Below are 26,869 nucleotides of genomic sequence, written 5' to 3' on the forward strand. Positions count from 1 at the left end.
AATGGATTATGTAATAGCATGGACACAAGGAGACTGCAAGAGCTGGCTCATGCCCGTGGGCCAACCTGATTTTCCAAATGTTCAGCAATTCCACCTGTATGAGAAAAAGTTGAAACTGAGCTACCTGTGACCAGTTGACAAAAAGCAAGGTCTTCAGGAGCAGCATCCTTATCCAATGTCTCATATCTCCGTTTTCCAATCCCTTTGGAGAAATGGGGACCCTGTGCCTCTCTATGTTGCTTGACTGCTCCTCTCACCTTCCCTAACCACCGACCACACTGGCCGAAGAGGGTGGGAATAAGAGTCCAACGTCACAAGGATGGCCAAAACTACTGTCGTCATATTTTTTAACCCCTTTTCAACACCAGGTCCTACGACAGGTTACAACCATTTAAAATTCAGAAGTCAGTACCAGTTAAAGCAAATTATAGGGTGGATCCTGAAAACACACATCTCAAGTGTCAAAGAGACACATCCTCAGCATTTGCTGAAAGCTGCATAAGGAAGCTGACATGTACAACTTTGGGGTGGGGGAATTCCACAGCTTAGGAGCTGCCGCAGAGAAGACCCACTTGCAGGCCACGAACTTCTGGTGGCTATGTTCTTCTCCCTGTACTTAGGTAGCATGCTTCTGAACGGCAGAGAATTGCAAGTGGCAAGAGCACTGCTGTGCTCATGCGGTTATTGGTTGGCCTCTATGAGAACAGAGTGCTGGACTAGATGGGTGTCTGGCTTGATCCAGCAGGACTCTTGTCAGGTACAATGCACTCCAGAACAAAACAGCCTTGGGAATGAGACCAATCTCCACAGCAGATGAAAGTTTTAAGAGTGGAGGCCACAGGAACGCAGAAAAGGCCAAGGAACACATTAGTTCCTGTACTGTCACCACTCCTCCAGAAGTCGGGGAAAGACATCAAACTAGTCCAAATAATCAGAATAGGTAAAAGGTGAAAAGGGTATGTTCTCCTTCCTGGGTTGAGCTACTCCAGGAAAAAATGGGCTTGCTTGTATTATTTATCTATCACATTTGTATTCTGTTCTTCCTCTAAGTGGTTTGCAAATTAACCACTAATTTCTCAACCCTGAGAGACTGAAGCTAGGAGAAGGCAATCAGCCCCAAACCAGCCAAACAAGCTTTATGACCAAGAAGAAATTTGAACCTAGGTGCCCCCAGTCTTAGTCCAGACTTATCCACTACAAACACAATGGTACTCAAATGCATATACACTCTAGACAATAGTGTTTGGAAACTGGGTGCAAGTCAGCCCCAGCAAAGCGTACAGCTTCTCCATGTGTGTTTTTAGTTTGATCCAAAAACACACCCACTGGGCGTTTCCTAGAACATAGAAGTGTTGCAATGTTTTTTCCAGGATGGAGTCTACTCATCCTGCAGACTTTGCAAGGGAGTTGGTTCTATCAAGTCACAGCCTTTGTTGTGCCAATCCTTAATTAAATTGAGTATCGTTCCCAGGGTATGTTCCAGAGCCACGTGAAGCTACCACCTTGTTGAAGCTAAGCAGATCAGTGCCTGGATAGAAGAGTGCCTTGAAACATGTACAGTGGTACCTCGGGTTACATACGCTTCAAGTTACATACACTTCAGGTTACAGAATCCTGTAAAAATAGGATTAACCCAGAAAATAGTGCTTCAGGTTAAGAACTTTGCTTCAGGATGAGAACAGAAATCGTGCTCCAGCAGCGCAGTGGCAGCAGGAGGCCCCATTAGCTAAAGTGGTGCTTCAGGTTAAGAACAGACCTCCGAAACAAATTAAGTACTTAACCCGAGGTACCACTGTATACCGTTTTTGATTCCAGGACCAAAGGCTGGCAGGATATAAAGACAAGTAATTATTCAAGAAGCACACTTAAGACGGATCCATTTGTTCTCAGCAGTTCAAATCATACCCCATAGGCCAGTGAAAGAGCATATACAGTCATACATCGCGTTGAAGTAGCTTCGGGTTAAGCATTTTCGGGTTGTGCGTTACTTCTGGGTTTCACCGCCTGCACATGTGCAGACGCTCAAAATGACATCATGCGCATGCGCAGAAGCGGCAAATCATGACCTGCGCACACGCAGACGTGCGGACGCAGGTTGCATTCGCTTCAGGATGCGAACAGAGCTCCAGAACGGATCCTGTTTGCATCCAGAGGTACACCTGTACTCTGTACACAGTCAATCCTCAGGTTCAACACTTGGTTAAAGGATCTGAAAGACTTTCACCTGACAGTGGAGAACGACTGCTATTCAGAATTGACAACACTGGGATAGATGAACTAATGTTCTGACTCAGAACAAGGCAGCTTTAGGTGTGCTCAGGCTGCTTCCTCCCCCATCCCCCCCGTTACTGATTCAGAGATGCTGCGCCAATCTGTCACCACATTAGGCAATTACAGGATGACTTAGTCTTTAGCAGGTCTGAACCAATTATCCATGTAACTTTTCCATGGAGGCAAATCTGACAGGAAAGCTATTCCAGAGAAGATCCCACATTATTGTTATTTATTGAACTTGTTTGTTATTGGTGACATACAAAAGGTCTCTGAGCGACATACTACAATTTTTAGGAGCATAAGAATGGATGGTGGTAAGGTTAATAATAATAATAATAATAATAGCAGCGTGCAATTTGTTAAGAAAATCTACAAAAGTCCAGCAGCAGAACCAGAAACTAAAAACAGGCAAGCATTATCATCAAAGACTGAGAAAAGCTTTTAACTCGGAACCAAAATGAAGCCTCTTCCCTCGTTGCCACCCTCTGAACCTCTCAAAGGAAAGCCTCAGATAAAAAAACATTTTGCCACATGCATAAAGCTGAATGTGCACAAGTTAAATGTGTGAAAGTTGCAGGATTATTGTATATGAATTGTCACTCAGTGTTGTCTGGTTGGCACAGACCCACAACAGGGCCTTCTCTGTGGTGGCTCCCTGCTTGTGGAGTGCCTTTCCTGGTAAGATGTGCCTGACCCCCCTCTCTATAACTTTCAGGTGGTGTTTAAAAACATTCCTGTCTGCCTGGGCATTTGAAGGCTGAATGTATCTGTTCTAGGCACCTTTGAAACTATTGCCGAGAGAATATTGCTGTCAGATGTTTTAAACTTGCTAGTTCGTTTTAACTTTAATGCTTTAACAGCATTGCATCTGCAACCTTAGGCTCATTAGGGAGGAAGGGCAGGGAATAAATTTAACAAATAAATTCTGTGCTAATTGAAGTTTATGGACAGTTTTCAAAGGAAAATCACGTTGTAGTTATCCGATCTATGAAAGCATAGATCAGCTAAGTTATCCCTGTTCAAATAGTGATTCCACTGTGAGGTGACCAGCAGGATAGTTCTTGAAGTACAAAGATTATTTACATACTTTGAATGCGCCGCAATGACTTAAAACATGTATCCAAAATTGAGGAGAAACTAAAGAAGATTAGTAAGGAAAGTTGCAAACTAGTTGCTTGTGCCATCTTATCTGCCAATCTAATGAGAAATTTAAGTCGATGGATCCCTGGAAAAAACAGTTACACAGAGAGAAATCAGTGCCATACAGCATTTCCATATTTATATACCTAACAAGAACATTGGTGGAGAGAGAGGGAGAGGGAGAGGGAGAGAGAGCATGAAGAAGAAAAAAGACATTCAGCGGACACCAAGCATTGTGTCCAAATTGGGGCTATAATCTCCAACTTCCGAGTTTTTATCAATAGTCGCACCTCTCTTGGCTGCTAAGTAAACCTGAACTGAGCTTGTAAACACTTCCAGCATTAATAACAAGTTGATATGGGAATTCCGTTTCCTTTGATGACTTGTCAGAGCCAACAATAGAGCCTCAATAATACTGGCACCAGCAGAACTCCTCCGTTCCGAGCCGTCATGTGGGAAAGCACTTCCCTTATTTGCTTAGCAATTGCGCTTATCCATTTTTTAAATTTAAAAGGCCAGAACTGATAAAGACAGGTGAAGTTGAGAGTGCTCAAGCTGGCGGGTCTTCAAATGTTCAGATCTTGGGTCAGCGTTGCCCAGAATAGGTAGAGCAGCTGTTTTTCACTCCATACGTCTTTCTAAATAAAATTAATTTCTATTGTGGAGAAACCAGCCAATTCATGGACAGCAAACAGTAGACAGAAGACTACTGCCTAGCCTTAAGTTACATATATACCCTCATTTACTTAGTTCAACAGTTGGAAGAGGGTCTTTTCAGCAATTGGCTTCAATCCTCTAGAATTACCGTATTTTTTCCAGTCTATAAGACTCCCCCATGTATAACATGCCCCCTAATTTCTGACATTATTTTTAAGGGGGGAAACCTAGTCATACACAGAAAAAAACAGCAATTCTCTAGGTAAGGGGTCGGCAAACTAAAGCCCAGGGGTCGGATCAGGCCCAATCACCTTCAGGATCTGGCCTGCAGACTGTCCGTGGATCGGCGTGAGGATTCTGCTCGTTCCGGCTGCGCCATTTCCCCCCCTGCGCCATTCCATTTCCCCACCCCTCGCACACACCCCAGCTACGCCTCCTCCCTCCCTCCTCCTGGCTTCTCCCCGCCCTGCCTAGAGGAAGAAGGGGGCTGGGCTGAGCTGGCTGAGCGCCATTTTAAGCAGTCCATCTCCATAGCCAGACCTTTCGCGCCGCTCATCTTCCCTCCACCGCCACAGGTCAAAATGTGGCCTTCCAAAAAGTACTGCAATGTCTACTTTTTGGGGTGGCTTTGGGAAAGGAAGGGTCTTAAATACTATATTTTAAGGGTCTTAAATAGTATACTGATAAATATATTGTAATAGTTTGCTGTACAGGCATTCTATACGCAGTATTATCATGCAAACTGCCCTAATTGACAAGTGGTGAGAGGTTCAATTTAAAATATTTACAGATTGTTCCTCAGTCTACAGTTAAATAAGCCCTAGCTTTATACAATTGCAATATTATGTGTCAAAAGTCCATTATAAATAAATTAAATCTGCCAACATGGATTCATGCAAATAAATAGTCTGCACTGTGATACATATTTTACAATGCCTTGCCCCATTAGGTGGTATGCTGCCAGCATTGCACCTACAACCATGCAAATTGGTCTAGGACCCTGGAGACGGGGATCTGCTGCACAAATAGTAATGGGTCTTCAGCCACCTCCGCTCTCACCCAATCCTGGACCACTACACACTTCTGTATATATGCATTTCAGAGAGGGGGGATTAAGACAGATAAAAATGCAGCTCTGAAAGGTCACAGAGCCGCGGAAAAGTCTCAGGAGGCCATCACCTTGGTGAAGCTAAGCAGGTCGGGAGCCAGTCAATGGCCAGATAAGTGACAGCCTGGAAACCACATGTACAGGATATAAATGCAAAAAAAAACCACGGTCCAGGTCCAGTCCCCACAGCATCGTCAGGCAGGGCTTGGAAAGATTTCTGCCTGCAGAGCTTCCGCCACTCCTTGCTGACAGCACTTAGCTACATGGTTTAATGTCCGACTCAACAGAAAGCAGCCCCCTGTGTTCAGTGCTGGATTTACATATAAGCTAAACAAGCTATAGCTTAGGGCCCCACTCTCTTGGGGGCCCCCCAAAAAATTAAAGGGAAAAAACTGGATGTACATTTCCAGATAAAATAAAATAAAACCTACATACAGCAACAGTGTTGTGTGTTGTGTAGGCTCCTATGATTTAAGTAATGGGCCCCGCCTGCTAGCCTGCTCCCTAAAATATCACTGGTTTGCTCATTTCTATATATAGGGTGCCTACATTCTGCTTGGACTGGTTGTATGGCAACATGTCAAATGGCTTTAGATACCTATTAGGTCCATAAATTACCATATAGCATATACTCAACACACACAAAAGCAACAATTTGTTGTTGACAAAAGACAGCTGGACATAGAAAGGGCCCTATTACCTTCAGTAGCTTAGGGCCTCATCAAACCTAAATCCGGCCTTGACTGTGTTCCTAAGCACAAGAACACACATATGAATTGAAACACGTCAAAAAAGATTAAGTAACAACACTCAGCTGTAATAGATGTTAATGGATGAGCAAATGCCTGTCATCTTAGAATGGGGTCTTTCAGAAAGTGCAAGACATGTTTGCAAAATTGGGTGGGAGAAATTTGCTAACATGTATGTGGAGAGCAAACACTGACCGTTACTGTTTTATGTAAAATGACACTCTAAACTCAATGCTATGTTTATTCATTTATTTTTTCAGAGACTATTACATTTTATTTAATCAATAAAGAGGGGTAGAAAGTGCAAGAACTTCAGAGACCAAAAAAAAAGTGTCAACATGCAAACTTTTTTGCACATCTCCACTAACTTCTGTCAACTCTGCCCATGGCAGACTCCCCACCACTTCCTTCCTTGCTATACGTGCTTTAAGAGAGCAAACACGTGGCTCAGAAAGTGGTTTTTAAAAACCACAATCCAGTTCTACTCCTTGATATAAAAACACAAGCCCCTCTGAGCTATTTGGTGGAAGAGCAAGGCATTGCAAGTAAAAAGAGGCTTGCGTCCAGCTCACCTCTTTCATGCTTAGCTCTACCATTCTCCTCCTCTGTCTCTTATCAACAATACTCAAAGGAATGTAAGAAGCTGCTGTGCACCAAAGCAAACCCTTGATCCATCTTGCCTTCATTTGATCCATCTCCTACTTGGAGATACTCTGAATTGAATGAGCATTGCACTATGTCCCTTCTTTATCTCTGCCGCTGGTGTAGACAGTACTGAGCTAGGTAGAACATTGGTCCAACTCTGTAAAAGGTGCCACCAGAAATCAGGTTCCAAGGTCTGGAGATGCTGTCTGAGGCCTTGAGAGACCTCGGAGATTGCATCGGGAGCCCTGCAGTGTGGGTGCTGAGCACCCACAACAAATAAATGTGGGTGCTCAGACACCCAGAGCCCCCTATTGTTGGCACCCCTTGCTGATGGGCAACACATGAAGATCTGCACTGATGATTCCAATGCATCCCAAATCATTATCATTGTGTAATTATACGATTACTGTGTAATCTCAGACGGTTGTATAATCTGTGGCTATCATGAAGGGACACTGCACTTCTGAATTTGCCACTAAGCAATCACTACTCTATTTTTTTCTAATGGAGCAATAGCTACCTGCAATTTTTTAAAATAATAATAATATTCCTATTATTAGGATTTTGTGTTCCGGGCCAGCAGCTTTTTTTTTTTTTTAGTGTTATTCTATTTATTAAGATAATTCATTGTTTGACCATATTTAACCTGGTGCTTTGTGGAATTGTTAGTTTCATTTATAACCCCTCCTCTCCAAGAAACTCAAGTGTAAGGAATAGGCTTCCCAAACGTTTACCAAACTCAGACCAACTTCATAACAAGATCCTTTCCAAATACAGATACCACTGCCTGAGACAACTGTTGAGGAAAATATGAAAAAAGCTAAGGAGGAAATAGACAGCTGCTTTGAGTCAAGAACACTGCCAAACGTTTCGGGCAAATAGACTTCACTACCCGGCTATAGATTTGCATTTCTCAACCTCTAATCATTCTGCCAGGATCTGTTTAGTTGAACTGAAGACAGGGTGGATAAAAATCTCTCACACATATACACACAGCACAAAATCTCTCACACATATACACACAGCACATACAACTTGGATTTAGCATCTGGTGCCCGATTTGCCACTTTCCATAGTACCCTCCTTAAATTCAGCTCCAGCCCCGACTAAAGTGACTGGTGGTATGTTTTGCTGCTTGTCTTCACTTGACCATGTCATATCATAAAACTGGTATGAGCCCAGAAACCTACACCAATCCCTTTCAGGTTTATAATTGAGAAAGCTTGCTTCCGTTGCCCACACACATCCCTGGTCATTCAAGTTTCTTCCTCTTACAGTCTTCCACCTGTTACCACCTCCTCACACTGTTTAAATGTGGATCATCAAGTTTCTGGGGGCAGCAAACTACCCATTTTACATCTGTTATTCTTGAACATGGGCGTGTAGGCTGATGGTACCATGTAAGGAAGATATAAATCATCTCATTTGCTCTGTGCACCTTGTTCCTGTCGAACTAGCAAAGGTTCAAAGACTGTCTCAAGGCAAATCTAAAAAAATGTAGTATAAACAACAACTGGGAAACACTTGCCTGCAAGCGCTCCAATTGGAGAACAGCCTTTACAAAAGGTGCCATGGGCTTTGAAGACTCTGGAACTCAGGACGCAAGGGAGAAACGTGCTAAGAGGAAGGCACACTTGGCAAATCCACACCATGATCAACTCCCGCCCGGAAACCAATGTCCCCGCTGTGGAAGGACGTGTGGATCCAGAATTGGCCTCCACAGTCACTTACGGACTCATTGTTAGAACCGTGTTTATGGAAGACAATCTTACTTGGCTATGAATGATCACCAAAGAAGAAGACGTAGATACTTCAAGTGTCCACTTGGTGGGAGAAGGAAAGGAGGTTTATGGTTGCTTAAACACTTGTAGCTTGAAAGCACAATCTATTCAGTTTTTTTGCCAGTTTGAACATTTGTACTCAATCTGGCTAGTCACAGGAATGAATGCTAGACCCCATCCCTCCATCCCTGGAGATTTTATTCAGCCACCTTCTGACTTTCATGACTTTAGCCCATACATTTTCAAGCATATCACAATGACCAGCAATTTTTGTTTTTAAAAAAACAATTTGTTTTCAGGAAGGTAGTGCTATACACTCAGACCTAGCTAAAGGGCTGTTTCCTCCACTGGCATCCCATGTCCTACTTCAAACATGAGGCTTCATAGCCCCCAAAATTGTTTCTTTGAACAAGTGACTGAAGAGCTTATTCCACCAGCTTTCTGACACAAGAGAACTTCCAAGTGTGAATAGTAAACTAACGCCAGATAAAGCAACTGATTTATTCAACAGCCAACATCTTTTAAAAAGATAGATACTAAAAGACAGCAGCCACGGCATTCAAACAGGTGTGCCTGCTTACCACAATCCTCCTGCGATTAGACTCTTCCTTTCTGTGACGGCACCAAAGGCTGTAAACAGAGATTACTGTGAAACTAGGCAGGTTTTCAATTCATTATTCATCAATGGGTGGGTAAAGCTTTCACTTCCGGGAAGGAAGGATCCAAAAAAGTATAAAGCAGCTAGCAGAGAAAGGCAAAACTCTTCCCAAGTGAGGTTTAATAAACCAGCGCAATGGATGACTAAGCAGTAGCAATGTGCAGGCTCCCAGAGTCCCCCTTATCCTGCCAAAAGTCTCTAATCCAGAGCAGGAAACAGTAAAAAAATACTTGGTCAGCTCCATCTAACTCCTTGCAGACGCTTTGTCATAATGAGAAACCGAATCGCAGCCATTTGCAGCATCCGAAAGAGAGGATGGATTGTTCAGAGAGGGAAATGAGCTACTCTAGAAAGATACAATCATCCTTTATAAAATAAGTTTTATTATTATTTATTGAGCAGTTTCAGAACGATAAAAAATGTTTCAGAAATTGTTTCAGAACAGTTTCAGAAGGATAAACCCATGTCATTCTAGAAAGGCAAGATACTTTTTTTTTTAAAGTGCACCAGACCACAAGACGCAACTAGTTTTTGGAGGAGGAAAACAAGAAAAAAAATATTCTGAATCTCCGAAGCCAGAACAGCAAGAGGGATTGCTGCGCAGTGAAAGCAGCAATCCCTCTTGCTGTTCTGGCTTCTGTGATAGCTGCGCAGACTGCATTCACTCCATAAGACGCACACACATTTCCCCTTACTTTTCAGGAGGGAAAAAGTGAGTCTTATAGAGCAAAAAATACGGTACTTAGAGCAGTTCGGATGTCTAGGTATCAAATCTGTCCCTGGTAACCACCTTTTAAAGAAAGGTGCTATTCTTCAGATTTCAGTTCTATAGAACTCACATTTCTAGGCAAGCAATGATGTTGGTTTCCCAGGGAATTCTGATCTGGAAGTCCTTCCACTTCCCTAAAATAGATGGAGGCCTGTCTATCAGAATTGCAAGCCATTCACATGCTAAAACAGAAACATAACATTAAATTTACATGTTGTAAATAAATAAATAAGAAGTATTTCAGATAGCCAAAAGTAGTTGAATGGAAATATCATAAATTCGACAGACTGCATTTTATATGGTTTAAATGTCCTATTCAAAAGCTTTACTTGAAAATCTCTTCTATGAGAATACTTGTAGTAAATGCTTTCAGACAAGACAGCATGATAGCATGCACATCCCTTCCATTATTTAGATTTTAACGGGGGGGAGGGCACTGTGATACTTGGTTAACACTTGAGTATACCTACAAACATTAGGGATAGTTGAAAAAAGGTCAGACAGCTATTGATTTCATGTCACGGGGGTTGCAAGAATGAACTAGGAGACAAGATTGAAAGAGCTATGCGAGGCAAACGTACCAGATTTCAAGTCCTTGCCTCCCATAGCTGTCAGCGTTTCCCTTTTTTTAAAGGAAATTACCTTATTCCGAATAGGATTCCTCGCAAGAAAAGGGAAAAGTAGACACCTATGCAAGAACTCCCCAGCTGGGAAGACAAATCTCCTGAAAGTCTGGAGATCCTTCACAGAGTTCAGTTGAATGTTGCCCAAGAAGCCACCATCGAAAAGGAAATTTGTGATTGTTATAGTTGCTGCAAATGGAGGTTGCCTGGCTGTGCAATGGGAATGTGGAAGCACAGTAGTAATAATTAACAGAGAGTCAGCTGGAAGTGACCTGCAGGCAGAACCTTGTGGACGTCAGGAACAGCCACCAGGCTCAAAACACTTTGGGCTCTCATGAGTCAGAGGAATCCAACCACAAAGCATAGCCCGGGTCTATTCAGTTCTTGCAGACAGATAAGCAAAGAGGGTTTGTTTGTTTTCAATGAAGACTCCTTGACAACTCGACCGCCAGGAACATTAGCTTCATTTTCTAGATTCAGGTCCTCAGGTTTACGTAGCAACCACCCAAGGTTTGCTTTCGCCCAGGTCTTTAATTATGAATCCTCTCTCCCAAGTCTGGCCTTCAGAGGGACAGGCAGAGGTCCTTACAGAATGCGTAGGTTAAGGCAGTAAGATAACAAGTTGAGCTGGTTTTTGACGCAAATCTGATACTTTGAGGGAACATTTACAAAAGGCCTAATAATAGCAACCATATTAATAGCAATACCTACTTGGCTCTTCCTGAATGGTTACAAGAGCTTCATGTCTGGGTGATTTAAAAATCCCCAAGAAAGAAGGCTAATTGTGAAAATTTGATTTAAAATCAGCTTATTAAGATAAGTAGGGGGGGGGGGGCTCTTGGCAGTTCTCCAAATGTATGTTTGGGTTAAACATGGGTCCTGTATCAGAAAAGATTGAAGACTTCTGCCCTATGGTCATATCCACACCATACATTTAAAGAACTTCACTACCTGCAAAGAATCCTGGGAATTGTAGTTTGTGAAGGGTGTTTGGAATTGTAGCTCTGTGGGTAAGCTACCATTCCTAGGTATTCTTTGGGGAAGCCATGTCTGTGATCAGTGCTTGAAGAGCCACTAAGCTAGGCCCCAGCCCACAAAGCCCCTGAAACCAGCATTGCTGAAGAATACTGAACATCCTACAAATTGGACTTCTCACGTGGAGATCATTCTTCTGAAAGGCTCTTCCAGCAGAGAAATGCAAGGTTTGGTCACATTTTAGCAGTGTCTGAAATTAGCCAGGCGCCAGGCGCATTTTGCAACCTGGCTTTCAACCACTTGCAACCAAGTGAAGATGCCTGGGTGCCAGGATGATGCCTGACGTCGCCACCATCTGGAGGTGCATACCTGGGGATCATTGGATCAGGACTGTTTTCACACCCTAATACCCCATCCTATCCGTTATATTTTATCTGCACAAACTGAATGAATTTCTGAAACCCAAATGCTTTTCCTGTGCAGCCTCAGCAGCAGCAGTCACCATTAAGAAAAAGAGGTCGGAATAGGCCAATATATATGTGGAATCTCCCTGGATCAAGCAAGTGGCTTTTCTTGTTCTCAAGTTCTTGACCTAACTCAAGGTTGCCACCTGAACTAGCCAGGTGTTTAACTGATAATCACAGTCAGTCCATCATTTGCAAAATAAGACTTTAGAGACCTTAGTGACAACTAGACATTCCATTTTAGTGACTGTAACTTTGGTTTAAAGAGCCATTTTGGCACCTAGCTTATATATCTGAGTTTCTAACACTGCATTTTAGGTATCCATAGAGAAGTTGCCGTATGATGCAACCATTAATTGTCCTTTCATATCCACAGAGCAGAATTCCAGAAGATAATCCATTGTCTCCCGAGACAGACGGATGACCACACCAAGAACTCTGTATCCCCACTTTACATTACATGCTGCTTACTGGACACAGGAAGTTGCCTTGCCCACATTTGCTGGTAGAATCACTCCTAGGTTCCAGGCAGGGGACATTCCCAGCCCTACCTGGAGATGCCAGGGATTGAAACTGGAACCTCCTGTGTGAAAAGCAGATGCTCTGTCATTGAGTTACAGCCTTCCCCCCCCCAAAAAAAAACTCCCCCAAGATCCCAGAACATTGCCTTCCGTTGTTTTGCTGCAGTTAATGCAGCTGGGAGAAAGAAAAATAAGCAGTAATTGAAATCACTCTACCGGGTTGCCATAATTTTAAGGCGATGCAGCAGACATTGCTTTTATTTTGCTCGATTAGTATCATCTGACATTTCAATTATTTTGTTTTCCACCATGGCTGATACGGTGCTAAATAAGTCCTGAATGTTATCTAAGGGCAACTCCAGGCTGTCGCTGTTTTTTGGATGCGACTCAATCGCATAGCAGAAAATTCAGTCTGAGCAACTGTACGCCGATTTGGGAGGCTTTTGCTCAAGGAAAGCGATAAGGAAAGCGACAGTGAAAAGCACTGGGAAAAGTGTGAGATAACACTTCCTTTGACACAATGTCGCCTAGCCTCCCCACTAACAAATCCAGCCAACTTTGTCTAATCTCCCTGTAATGAAATCAGGATGAATGCTCAACCAACCAGCCTCCTGGAAGGGTTCTAAGTTACCTGCCGTAGCAGAATCAGACTAAAATGGTACATCTGCAGATGCACACGCCATACATTCTAAACACATCTATCACACCATTTAAAGCACATGAGTCCTCTCAAAGGATCCTGGAATTGTGGTTTCTCCCTCACAGAGCTTCAAATTCCAGGCATATTTAACAAATCATGTTTCCCATGATTCTTCGGGGGAAAACACGTGCCAACATCCTGGGAAACAGCAACCAAACCTCTGCAAACCTACAGCTCAGGTTATAACTGGCACGATGGCCTCACCTAGTAACACCCACTACAGTGGTACCTCAGGTGACATACGCTTCAGGTTACATACACTTCAGATTACAGACTCCGCTAACCCAGAAATAGTGCTTCAGGTTAAGAACTTTGCTTCAGGATGAGAACAGAAATCGTGCTCCGGTGGCGCGGCAGCAGCAGGAGGCCCTGTTAGCTAAAGTGGTGCTTCAGGTTAAGAACAGTTTCAGGTTAAGTACGGACCTCCGGAACGAATTACCATAAGTACTTAACCTGAGGTACCACTGTACTATTATGCAGCCCCCGAAGGTTGCCAATGCAGAAATGCAGCTCCTTGGCTGAAAAAGGTTCCCCAGCTCTGGGTTCTCAGACTTTTGTCTTTCACCCAGCTTCACATAACTTTGCTCACAAAAACAGGCCCATCTTTCATGTTAGAAAAGCAAGCCTATACCAGTTACTAAAGTTTGAGTTGTGCACTGTAATTTATAGAACAAAGGAAGCTGATTAAGTAGCCCACAGAAACCCACAGCAATGTTCAAGTGGTCTGTGAGAGCAATGTTTGAGAACTGCTGATCTAATTGATTAGATTCTCAGATGTCACAAGTCTACAGGTCATTTCTCGCACTCACAGCTGAAGAACACAGATAGCAAGAAAAGGGTCAAATGAGAACAGTATTGGCACATGAACAAGAAGAACCTTTTAGCCCACAAGCCAGTGTGGTGTAGTGGTTAAGAGCGGTAGTCTCGTAATCTGGGGAACCAGGTTCACGTCTCCGCTCCTCCACATGCAGCTGCTGGGTGACCTTGGGCCAGTCACACTTCTTTGAAGTCTCTCAGCCCCACTCACCTCACAGAGTGTTTGTTGTGGGGGAGGAAGGGAAAGGAGAATGTTAGCCACTTTGAGACTCCTTAAAGGCAGTGAAAGATGGGATATCAAATCCAAACTCCTCCTCTTCTTCTTCTTCTTCTAAGCCACATGCTCAACAATTCTGATAATAGCTTGACACAGCATAATTCCATTTTACTGCCATTATGTAAGGTCTAGTGTTCTGGAAGAGAAGGTGCATCACTACCGCAGGGCCAAAAAACAGCCATTTTGCCACAAGCATTTCTTTTCTTTTTGAAGTTCAGATTGCATTACAAAAAAAAAAGTGTATGCACACAAACAACAGGTTTGAAAGATGCTTACAGGTGCATTAAATGTTGGGCCACCTCGGAGAGAAGTCATGTAGCTACATGCAGGATGCAGCACGGGAGCAACTTTGAAATGCAAACCTACAGAGAAAGGTATCTGGTCCCATAAGTATGCAAGGTGGAAAGAGCAGTCCCGTCTTAAGAAGGCATGTGTCTCTGGGCTTCCTAACCAACCCACTTTTGAAAAACTGCCCCCGTGAAGATATCCTGCCACTTCAATCATCCCCGGCCTTTGGTCTTTAGCATCAAACCAGAGTAACGGAAGACACTATTATGGGAACTCAAATGAAAAGTCAAGGGCTTTTAAGAGTTCTTGGTCCTATCAGGTGCAAATTAACAACTAGAATGGAAGATTACCGTGCCCACTAATTATTAGGAAAGGCCTCTTGAAATGAGAACAAGGAATTAAATCCAGACATGGATTTAAACTGCTTTGGGCCATCGACCTTGATGAACATTACAAACCTCCAGCCACTGAAGCAGATCCCACGTCTGCACAGAAGAAGCCTGTAAAAACATTAACCAAGCGAGGACGGTTGCTAAGCAGTTACCCTCAAAAGGCTTAGAAAGGGCACAAAAGGGGAGTGCACACTGCACATTAGTCAACATCAACACCGCCACCACGAAGAAACTATTCAGGGAATGAAGAAACAACCAGATCAATTTTAGGAAAGGAAGTTTAGTAGCCGAAAAGGAGAAAAGATGCAGATTCATGAACAGAGATGGCAACATGAGGATGCTATTAATTTGTCCATGGCACCTTTGAACAAGTACTTAAGACCTCTCTATTCTGCAAGGGTTGGGAGTAGGTAGGTTGCGGCATTGGGTACAAATTTACATATATATCTCACCTTGCCTCTAAGGAGCTCAAGGTGATATACAGTAGTACCTTGGGTTACATATGCTTCAGGTTACATACACTTCAGGTTACAGACTCCGCTAACCCAGAAATAGTACCTCGGTTTAGAATTTTGCTTCAGGATGAGAACAGAAATCGTGCTCTAGCGGCGCGGCGGCAGCGGGAGGCCCCATTAGCTAAAGTGGTGCTTCAGGTTAAGAACAATTTCAGGTTAAGAACGGACCTCCGGAATGAATTAAGTTCTTAACCCGAGGTACCACTGTAAATGGTTCTGCTCTCCCAAGAGCTGCAGCTCTGGGGTAGAACATCTATTTTGCATACAGAAGCCACAGGTTCAATCCTCAGAATCTCTGGGTGTGAGAGAGACCCCCATCTGAAACCCTGGAGAACCGCTACCAGATAGTGTGGACTTTGTTCCAAAATAAGCCATTTTATACTCTCAAGGACCCTGTCAAGTAGATTACACTGAGTGGTCCAATAAGTCATGGCCAAGTAGGGATTTGAACCGTCGCCCAGAGATTCGTGGTCGGCCACGAATCACTACACTGGTTCTTGATGAATTAACCTTTCATTAGAACATTCAAGTTCCAAGACCTTGTGAACGTGGCTTGAAATTACATAGGAATGTCAACAGAAAAAGAATTGGTGACGATTTCAAATGGCTGGAAAGCTAGAGCCCCACACCCTCCATAGTTCCTGTTGGCGAACAAAAAAAAAATACATTGCAGAGTACATGTTATATAAAACAAACAAAGTTGCATAGTTTATCAAAGTTGCAGTTCAACCTGGCCTAACACAGAACCTGGAATGCCCACCTCAGTTTTTATCACACACTTGGATTAAGCGCCTATTACTAACAAGGGTAGACTTCTGTTTGGAAACATCTTAAGAAATTGTGTGTTGTAATATAATTAAGTGGAAGATACTTGCTTGAATTCTGTCATCACTAAAAAGAGTAACATAGAGGTTTTTCTTTAAGGACGCAAAGGCACATATATTTTAAGTGGGAATACTGTGCTCCCTATTTTCACTACTCAGAAACCACATCTGCTGAAATACAGCCAGTACAGTTCTTATCACAAACTAAAGGAACACCAAGGTGATGTTTATGGCTTTCTAAAGCAGCTTAAAGATTAACTCCATATGAGGAACACAGCTAAGAAAAGATATTCACTTAGTAAAGCGACTAGAGTTTTTTTAAACAAATATTTTAAGACAGAGGTGGAGAACCTGTGGACCATCCAGATGTTGTTGGGACAATGGAAGTTACAGTCTAACAACATCTGGGGGGCACAGGTCCCCCATACCTGTATTATGTTATTTTAAAAACTTGACCCTAGAAGCAGATTGAACCTCTCTGAATGACTAAGTGGTGTAGATTTATTTCAGGACACTAAAGTCCCCACATTGGCCTGATGTTGAGTTTTGGATGCGGAACAGTCGAAGTGCATCGAGATATAACATGACTAACATCTGAGTACGCAGATGACAACAATAAAGGGCGGATGATGTCCCTGAAGGAACATGCGCACAGAGGAGCAACAGAAGCAAATGTCTACTAGCCCCGAGGCAGCACCACTCCTCCCTGCCCCTAATCTGATGAAACTCAACTTTTGCAACAGGGAAACTTTTGCATCTATCGCTGTAAAGAAGCCTGGAAGATCAGAGGTTTTCCATGGACACAAAATGTTCCCCAATACAGAAGGTTCACTTCTATCACAAAACAGCCTTGAATAATTCACCCAATCTTGGGAAGTCAGAGCTGAAACATACATACCCCAGCAGAGCTGCTACACCCATGTTCCTTCTCCGCTGGATAAAAGTGCTTAAGAGTGCTGAAGTTATCAGGCTAAAGCAGCTTTATAACCGTTTTCAAAACACAGGCTGGCAAAGGGTGGGAACTGGTATCTGCTTTTGCAAAATGGTTTTGCCTTTCCTTTTCTGGGCTTGTTGTTTAGTTGTGTCCAACTCTTCGAGACCCCATGGACCAGAGCACGCCAGGCACTCCTGTCTTCCACTGCCACCCCCAGATTGGTCAAACTCATGTTGGTAGTTTCAAGAACACGGTCCAATCATCTCGTCCTCTGTCATCCCCGTCTCCTTGTGCCCTCAGTCTTTCCCAACATCAGGGTCTTTTCCAGGGAGTCTTCTCTTCTCATGAGGTGGCCAAAGTATTCAAGCCCCTTCGCCACGACAAGGCAGGGATCCATGAAGGAGTTTTTGGGCTTAGCAGTGCCCAATTAAAGCACAAGGAGAGTTGGCAAGAGAGAAAATCAAGCCCAAAGTTGAACCTGCTCCATTTTTCACACTCTACCCCCCACCAATTTATTAAGTGTTCTGGACGCAGATCAGGTTCCATACTTGGCACTGTTTTACCTGAATATAACCTGTGACTCTGAGCCAGGTTACACGTTTTTCCGGTTATAGTAACATCTACTTTCTTCCTTCTTTTTAAAAAACTATTGCTCCGAGACTGAAAATATAACTACAGAAGAATTTAGAACAACCAACGGTAACCCAAAAGACAAAGGTTACAGCCACTTTTTCAAAATAAAATCAGGTAAGGAAGGAGAGAAAGATACAGCCGTTGCTAATTGAGTGCCGCTTTCTCATTTTTCAGTGTAGGTGATCAGTGACCTGGAAGACTATAATCTGCTACTGAGTTCCAACCCAAATACCCCAGTCAGATCTCCAAAAGAAAGGTTGTAGGCTTGTTCACTGCGTCGCACTGAACACAGATGCAAACTGTATTTCACACAAACGTCTGTTCATGTGTAGAGTGCACACCTAAGTGAGGTTAAAGCTGGGGAGGGGCTGTGAGATGGGGAGGGTCCGAAGGGTCAAACAGAAAAGTCTGGAGGGCCACATTTGGCCCCTGGACTTGGGGTTCATCCAACCCTGCTTTAAAGAAATGTCTCTAGAGGGCTTTGGCACCTGACCGCGGTTGGCAGATCTTGAGCTTCTAGTAGCAAACTAAGTAGATCCCACAAGCCTGAAGTCAGCTCTAATTGCTTTAACAACTCTGAGAATGGAACACTTTGCAATTTACATATTTTGTAACATTTATCGTTTTTAAAAAGCCTCAAAGCAGTTTACAAAAAAAAGATTGGAATGGAATTCTCAACAGAACACAGTTAAAAACAAGTATTTAGAACATTCAAAAAATAATTAAAATCGACGATAATCTAAAAGCCAGGTTAAAAACACGTGTCAAAATAGCCTTAAACAAAAATGGTTTTTAGGTGCTCAAAATAATACAGTGAAGGTGCCTGCCTTGTGTAAATAGGCAGGGAATTTCAAAGTGTGAGCACTGCCACACTAAATTATTAACTCTTATGTGGTAGGCAGTGTTTCTGATCACACATAGTTCCACCATTGCTATTAACTGCTTGGAGCCAGGTGCTTTTTAAAATCCTGAATCATATTGCCAGGCAACTTGCTATCATAGTAGAGCTGAGCAACATGGCTTGAGATCTATTCTCTCTTAACACTTGGGAATGTTAATTAGGAAAAACCTTGCACATTCAAGATCAGCACATCAGGGATCCATAAATATGCAATGCCACCTGCTAACATTTTGGCACACAGGTGCCAACAACCCCAAGCATGGGATCCTCACATGGGCAATGTTTTAAAAAACAACCACCTCCCAGATTCACATTTAAGATGCCAAGGGCTAGAAAAAGATTGTAAGGAGGCTACAGGAAACCACAGTAAAATGACTTCAGATAAGTGCCACAATAAATGAGCGGATGTTTGGTGACGCCACAAAAGCAATCTCTGAGTACGTTTTGATGCTCGGAGCACCACAGAGCCCATAATGTTTTCCCCCCTTTCAAATCCTTTATTATTTTATTCACATAATATACATTCTTTTCAACAAACTACTCCAAAATAAGCAGACAACTCCAAAATAAAATCATATGTAACAAAACCATAAGTCTCATGTTTTCATTTACGATGATCTCCTCTCCGATACCTTTACTTGATATTTCATGCTGCTTTCTGCTTTCCTTATAGAATCTTTATAAAAAATTAAAACTCTTAAATCCTATACCAATCCTTAACAATTTCAATTAATCCCTTCACATCCCTCCCCCACAGCCCAGTACTTTATTTGTTATTCCACCCTTAATATATCAATATCCTATCTCCTTGCACCTTTTAATGTTTGCTTCTGGCCAAAACCCCAATGCTTAAAATTCCGCTGTCAATACTTCACTGCAAAACTAGAGCGCGTAACAGGAAGTAGCTGTTCCCGGCTTGGGACAGCTGCAGCCACCTGGCCCAAAGAAACTCAAGAGCAGGGCTGTTGCTAAGATACCAAGCCCTAACTGCAGCTTTTGGCGTTGGAGACCAGGGTTGGGAGGAGAATGCAAGGACAGCTGGGGGGTAACTGGTGGAATACAAGCCTGGTGTCCTCTGAGGGAGGCAGGGCTTTTTCTTCTAGATAAAGAGGTGCCGAATCTTGTTGACACCCTTCCTAGAGCCATCCTAATGCATAATGGAGGCTGCATCCAAACACAACTTTATTCCATATCCCCAAACGTTTCCATATCCATAGATTTTAATGTTTTGTTTCAGATTTCACTCAATGCAACAACGACTTCTGGAAATCGAGTAACATATAAGGGAAGTTTAATGCTGATCTCCATGTTAATTGCTTCCAGGAAAATCACAATTGCAACTTCCTAACCTGGAAAATCGCAGGAGTTTTCCACGCTGTAACTTTCCCGTGGTTTTCATGGATGATACAATGTGATAAAATTTGGGGTGGTATTCTGGCGTACAGTTGTTTTCCCACAGTTTTCATGAGGGAAGAGAAACATGCACACCTATAAATTGCGCTCCAATGAAACACCATTGGTGTGAATGAAATTTAGCGCAACATAACATTATGTGTATCAAAAGCCACAGTTCCTTAAAACAACAGGCAATGTAGTGTAAAAGGAAAGAAGCGCTAGCGTTACAACCAGGAAAATGAATGCAAGACTCCCAATGCCTGAAAAATGCACCTGTAGTGGAGAAGACATTGGACTTAGGCTGGTATCACATCTGCATCATACATTTAAAGCACTATTATACCACTTAAACAGTCATTCCCTCAAAGAATTCTGGGCACTGTAGTTTGTTGGCTGGGAATTGCTAGGAACCCCCTAATCCCCTCACAGAGTTACAATTTCCAAGGTTCCCTGGGAAGAGGAATTGACTCAAACCATGCTAAGGAGCGTATGGCGTATGCATTGTGAGGATGCGGCCTAGTTCAAATCTCTATAATTCCTGAAGATCAAGATGTTACATTGTGAGAAATCAGTCGAACCTACCTCACAGGATTGTTAAGGCGATTAAAAGGGGGTGGCATTTATATCCTACTCTAGGGGAAAAGAAGAGGCCTGACATGATCATAGTGGCTTCCTTTTTTGCATCAAAACCCTGGTTGTTTATGGAGGTATTTCAGATAGGCCAATGATACAGTTAATATTATGATTTGCCTTTGGACTTCTTTTATTGCTGACAGGTTCAGTTTTCACATCAAGTTATATTAACATGTGCTGCTTTTATGAACCCATCCCATGGTCTAGCAATACAGGACAAGGCAGAAATATTTAAATTAAATTAATTTTTTAATTTGTTTTCCCAGTAGTTCGCCTCCTCTCAAAATTATCATCTGGAATATTCGAAAAGGAATGAAGTATTAACGACCGGGAGTGGGGCAACATGCAGTCATTCTACCTTCCTCCGTAGCATCTAATACCAATCATCTGCAGGGACCACAAGGATCACAATTGCATATCAATAATGTGATTCGTTATGTACAGGGTACATGCCTTCATCAGGGTGGAGAAAGCAGAAAAATAAAAAAAGAAATTCTCTCAACACTAATTCATGGAAACTGAGGCGGTTCTGCCTCAAGGCATCTAGATGATGTGTCCGTCTCAAGTGGCAGATTTTGGGTCGCTGTTCGGAGTCACAGAGAGGGAGACAAACGTTGACTCACAGGACATTATCCACCACTTCCCATACTGAAATGAATGGGAATGACACATAAGCTTTTTTAAAAAAATAAAAATAAAAAATGGCACTAGCACTTAAAAAAAAACCAAGGAAGGGTTTTTACTTGGCTCTGGTGGAGTGCTTTGTAAGTCATATACCCACCCCCAAGTCCTACTACTGCATCAAAATGGCTCTATTGGAAGTCACATTAAATAAGGCACAGTTGGGCTTAAAGCAAATGGGCAGCCTGCTGGTGCATATGGCTCAAAAACTGGCTCCCTGCCACCACACACTGGGAGCAACTGCTCTCCTTCCCCTGTCATCTGGGAGCAGCCATTTCATCAGACAGCTTTAGTGGGAGAGATGAGAAGCAGGGCTCTCACTCCATCAGAAAAGGCCAGCTCCAACAGTCACCTCCTACCCTTGAGCTGTGTCAGCTGGTCATTATAACAGATTAGAAATTGGTGTCCAAGTTTTATTTCCCCCTTCCTTCCCTTTCACCTTGTGTGCCACGGTGGTGGTGTTTTTTAAGATTGTATGTAAGCCTGTGGCTGGGACAACCATGTTTTAATTGACTGTGAGCAAGCCACAGTCTGGGAGCCTTTTCGGCCAAGGAGAGAGGTAACAAATGCTCTTAGTAATCCCGCATGTCTCCTCGAGATTCATGGTTTGTTCCCCACACATAAGTGGCAAGCCAAAAACCAAACTTGGCTGCAGCTTGTGATTTTTATGGAAGGGAACAAACCACAAACCCACCTTCGGACAACGAGGCAAGACTTCCAAATTGTTGCTCCCAACGAAGTGTCCTTTCTGATGCATCAATGGAGGATACACTGGTACACGAAACTAACCTACTGTGCGAAGGTAGAATTCATGTTCATTTATGCCTCTGGCCCCCACCCACCCCGGCATGTGGCCCCCCAGGTGGTTGGCCAGAAGGGAATCCAACCCTCAAGATGAAAAAGGTTCCCCACCTCTGGCAAACCAAGCCAAAGTCTTTGGCTGTGTACCCATTATACCTTCAAAACACATTCCTTCCCTCAAAGAATTCTGGGCTAGTTCTTCCCTTCATAGTTTCAATTCTCAGTAACAATAGAGTCGGAAGGGACTCAAGCGTCATCGAGCCCACCCCCCTGCAATGCAGGAATCTCAACTAGGTCAAAACCCTTAACTACAGTAACCCAAATTCTTTGAGGAAGAATGTGCTTCAAATGTGCTATAAAGATATAGTGTGTGCACAGCCTTCCTACCGGAGCTCACTTTGTAGAACAGAAGCAGAAAACGTAGAATTGAAGCCGAGATTTTAGAGGCACATTTCATACACCCAGGTTCTTCACCAGGGAGGGGGGAGCGTTCCTTTTTAATAAAGGGTAAATAAACAAACATACATACATCCACTTTGCACAGACTGGGGAAAAAGCATGTACCGATTATGCTGCAAGATTAAAATCTCCCACGCACATTAGGACAACAACATGAACTACTAGAAGCGCCCCACCCATTCCTTCAACTTCACATAGTTAAGTCTGCAAAACAGCTTCAAGAGGCTAAACTAGAGATCAGGCACTGGAGAGAGCCACCACCCAGGCCAAATCTGGCTGACTCAGAATGCAAGGCCCCACCGCAAGGTCGGGCAGGAGGGAAAGATCTCCCCCATCCCACCCGGCAGCAAAGCTGGGTGGCGGAACACCTGCCCTCTTCTCAAATCAGCAGGAGGGGAGGAGTTCTGCAGAACCTTGCCACCCAGTCCCTCTCTGCCCCAAGACGCTGGGGAGACTGGCAGCAAAGCTGGGTGGTGGAATTGAATGCTGCCTCCTGGGAAAGTGCCGCCTGAGGCAGCCACCTCATTCCACCTCATAGGCAGGGCGGCTCCAGACCCAAGTATTAATAATAAAAAAAATAAAAATAATGTGCGATTTTTTTGTTTTAAAAATCAAAGCAAACTTCTGTTTATACAAATAAAAACATGGATTCACTGACAAACACACAAAAGCTTTAGGAAGATAAAGGAAAATCTAGCAGATGTGAAAGGAAAATACGCAAAATAGCTGTAAATTGGACTTTGGACATGTCCTGAATTATATTATATATGTGTGCGTGTCAATAACCGGTAGAGAAGGTAGGAAGAAAACAGAGTGCATAAAACATTATTGTTATTACAGAAAAACCCTTGAATGTACTGTAAATAATTTCAGTATTCCATCAAGGCGTACTCTCAGCGTCTCCAGATTGTCAATATTTTGAGGGAGAGATTTAGACACAGACTGTCAACGTGCATTTGCACAAATAAGGTGGATTGTAGAATTACTGTTGCCCCAGCACAACAAATCCACTTTTAAAAACCAAACTTTTTGTGGCTCGGAAAGTGATGGAGAAAAGGCATTTAAAGTGTGGGGTGAATGAACAAATACATACTCAACAGAGAACTTATGAACAGAAGTATCAGTATATATGCTCATTGTCATACAGCCCATAAACAAATGAGAACAAATGCTCAATAAAGACTGGACATAATCCAACCACCATGTGAGCTTTGAGCAAACAAAACAGAACGAATGCTGAATGAACAAGCTCATAGCAGACCAATGAAATGTACTGCACAGTATTCAGTTATTTCCTATTAAACCTTTCCGCCAGCTATTCATCCACTAAATGGGATCTATGTACTTTCTGCTCAAGAAGTTTTCCCCAAAAACTTTATGCTGTACGCATTTAATAAAGCAACTTTCCACCAGACCTTCCCCTTCCTCTTAACCAGAATATCAAGTGGATCAAAATTAAAATCATTTTTAATTATGGTGGTTTATATTTTAATGGGGTTGCTTCGCTGTGTATTTCAAATTTAGATGTGCTTTTTAACAATTTGGGATTTTTACCAATGCTTTGCAGTTCCTTTTCATGTTTTTGCAAACTGCTTAGAAACTACCCAGAGTCTCAATGGTACGTACATTAATGAAAAACAGAATAATGGTAAGAGAGAGTATGTAGGCGCTATAACCAATGGCCTTCAATAAGAACTCTAGAAAGAAAACTTGCAAATTAGCCTGCATATGCAGGAACGATCACAATCCCAAACCAGAATTGGGGGGCGAGGGTACAGTATTCAAAAATCAGACTTCATATTAGTGAAAATTTGCAAGGTAGGTGGAGGAGGAATGGAAACCTCACCACAATTAGTTCTTTGTAACCGCCTCCCCCCCAAAAAAAAATGGCATTGGGTTTTGTGTGTGTGTGTTTAAGTTTCTCTCAATCACGCTTTCAAAATTTTAAAGTACTACTTGAGAAATTACAGTGTTGCCTGCTCAAATGAAGCCCCGTCTTAAGGCCCAGATGTTACAAAACACCAGCCTATTAGACAGAAAAACATTTGGAAGGGGAGGGGTGGAGAGAAGAAACACAATGACTTTACAGGACACAATTGGAAGTGGGGGGGGGGAGAGAGAAAAAAAACTGAGCTGGGAGGGAGAGGAGGGGGGCCTTCAGACATCCAGGACCTCCCCCCAACCCACAGCACTTAAATCTCCCAAGAGATTCCTGTTTTTGCTTGCACACCATGCCTTTAAAGCACAGCCTCTCTCCGCAGAAAATCATGGGAACTGTAGTTTACCCCTCCCAGGGCTAGAATTCGCAGCACCCCTTAAGAAACTATACGTCCCCCGGGTTCTGGAAGGCGGGGGTGAGAATGGGGTTTAAATGCCTCGTGTGTGCAACAGCCTAGCCCCCCCCAAAAAAACCCATACAGGGGCACAGTGGAATTCAACAGGCTCACGCACAGTATGTCTCCAAAAGCGCAAAAGGCCGGCAGACATAGCGGCAGTCGGAGGCAGGGGGGCCCCTCATAGGCATAGCACAGATCACATCCCGTTCCCGGCCTCTACCAAGTCAGATCACCCAAAATGCCAGAGATTAGACCACCACACGCAACCCGAGAGGAACTTTGGAAGAAAAGAGAAAACCAGCTTCCATGCAGTTAAAAGTCCCCTTCTCTCCGCCCTACAACATTCTCAAATACTGAAGAATGTGCAGAAAGAGAAGGAAGTTGTTTGGGGGGTGGAGGAAGAATCCCCCATCCGCATTGCAAAACAATTTAAAAGAGTTGGGGAGAAAATGAGTCTTCTTCTCCTCCTCCGGCGCCTTTTGCAAAACTTCACACCGACCTCCCCCAAGCGCCCCCCTCCCCTCTAAGATTTGCAACTTTGCCTGGTCTGGAATAAAGCCACGTTTAAATTGAGGAGGGGGCGCTCCCTTCGAAGTAGATAGCGTAAAAGGGAGCTGGAAGTGGGGGCCTTTTGCAAGGGGGAATCAACACACACACACCCGCCAAACAAGCCCCCTCCCCTTAAAGGAAGAGCAGCAAGGCCCCCCTTCCCGCAAGCACAGACGCCCCCCTTCCTCCTCCCTCTTCCTTTCTACCCACCCCCAAATCTTCGCAGGGGATCCATGATCAGCCCCCCGCCACCCAGAGGCCATCTGTAAAATGTCAGACTTTAGAAATGCTTTTAAAAAGACAAAACTTACCCCCCACCTCGCCCAAGATCACCCTTTAAAGTGGCATCTACCCCCTTTCTGGATCCCATCTTTGCTAACACACCCACAAAGCGGCCGGGGGGGGGGGAGAGAAGAGGCTTACTTCACGCAAGGCGGAATATGGAGGACCCCCCCCCCACGCGCGCTTTTCCTGCAAGAGCCGGCCGACGAGCAAAGGAACCTGTTGCCATTATTCGCACGTGGAAGCGCACCGATCATTGACTCGGATTAAAAACCACCGCACGACGAGTTCCATGGGACTTACTCCCAAGGAGGCGCGCGCGCCGCCAGCCTTGCCACCGTGCGCGCCCGATCCTAAACCCCCAACCGCAAGGAAAAAGCTCGGCCTGGCCAAGATTGAACTGGCACACTTTTCCCCTACAGCAGTTTTTTTAAAAAGCGCAGAAGAGGGTCGCGATCCCCGATCCTGTGCGGCCGCTGCATCGCGGGCTCCCCAAACCAGCAAAGGCGAAGAACAAACAAGAAGGAGGAAAGTTTCCCCGCTCACCACGAGACTCGCCCGCCGAGGAAGTTTCCCTCTTTGGCCGCAGGAAGAGAATTGGAGGGGGGCCCTCCAAGCATCCACGATGGGCAGCCGCGGGGGGAAATGGCCGCTCACACACCGCCCGCTGCTGCTGCGTGGTGGCTGTGGCTCTGTCCGGGACCCGAGCGCTCTGGGCTGCCCCCTCCCGCAACGAGCAAGCAGGCAGGCAGGCAGGCTGCTCTCCAACGCCGTGCGCCTGCGTGGAAAGCACAGCCTTTGAAAGAGGACATTGGAGAAAAACTATTCTTCCCTTTGCGTTGCATGGAACGCAAATCGGTTCCATGACCGCCACCTATTGGACGGTGAGCTCAAAACACAGGTCCCCCTAAAGCAGAAGTGGGGAACCTTTTTCCGGCCCAATGGGGGGCCACCTTCCCCTCTGGACAACCTTTCGAGGGCCGCATGCCAGTGTAGTGGACAAGGCCAAAGCAAAAGTGGACAGGCAATTAATGCAAATTTTGTCTGTGGACCATGGGCTACTTTCTACTTGCACTCCTCTCTAACCTC

At 43.9% G+C, this 26,869-nt stretch overlaps 1 protein-coding gene across 8 annotated transcripts in view; it reads right to left on the bottom strand.

Annotated features, from left to right (window-relative positions):
- The window catches only part of AKAP13 (A-kinase anchoring protein 13), a 240,291-nt gene extending 213,703 nt beyond the window's left edge, over positions 1-26,588 (bottom strand). For 2 of the 8 annotated variants that reach the window (XR_014504561.1, XM_083411731.1), the window contains exon 1: positions 26,327-26,588. The gene's annotated coding sequence lies outside the window, so the exon portion shown is untranslated. Of the gene's footprint in view, positions 1-9,851; positions 9,916-17,074; positions 17,136-26,326 lie in introns of those variants that run through there. The other 6 variants (XM_083411730.1, XM_083411728.1, XM_083411733.1 and 3 more) reach the window with 5 other exon arrangements.
- Positions 26,589-26,869: the final 281 nt, after the last annotated feature.

The sequence above is a fragment of the Podarcis tiliguerta genome (assembly GCF_965153285.1).
Source record: "Podarcis tiliguerta genome assembly, chromosome: 14".
Taxonomy (NCBI): domain Eukaryota; kingdom Metazoa; phylum Chordata; class Lepidosauria; order Squamata; family Lacertidae; genus Podarcis; species Podarcis tiliguerta.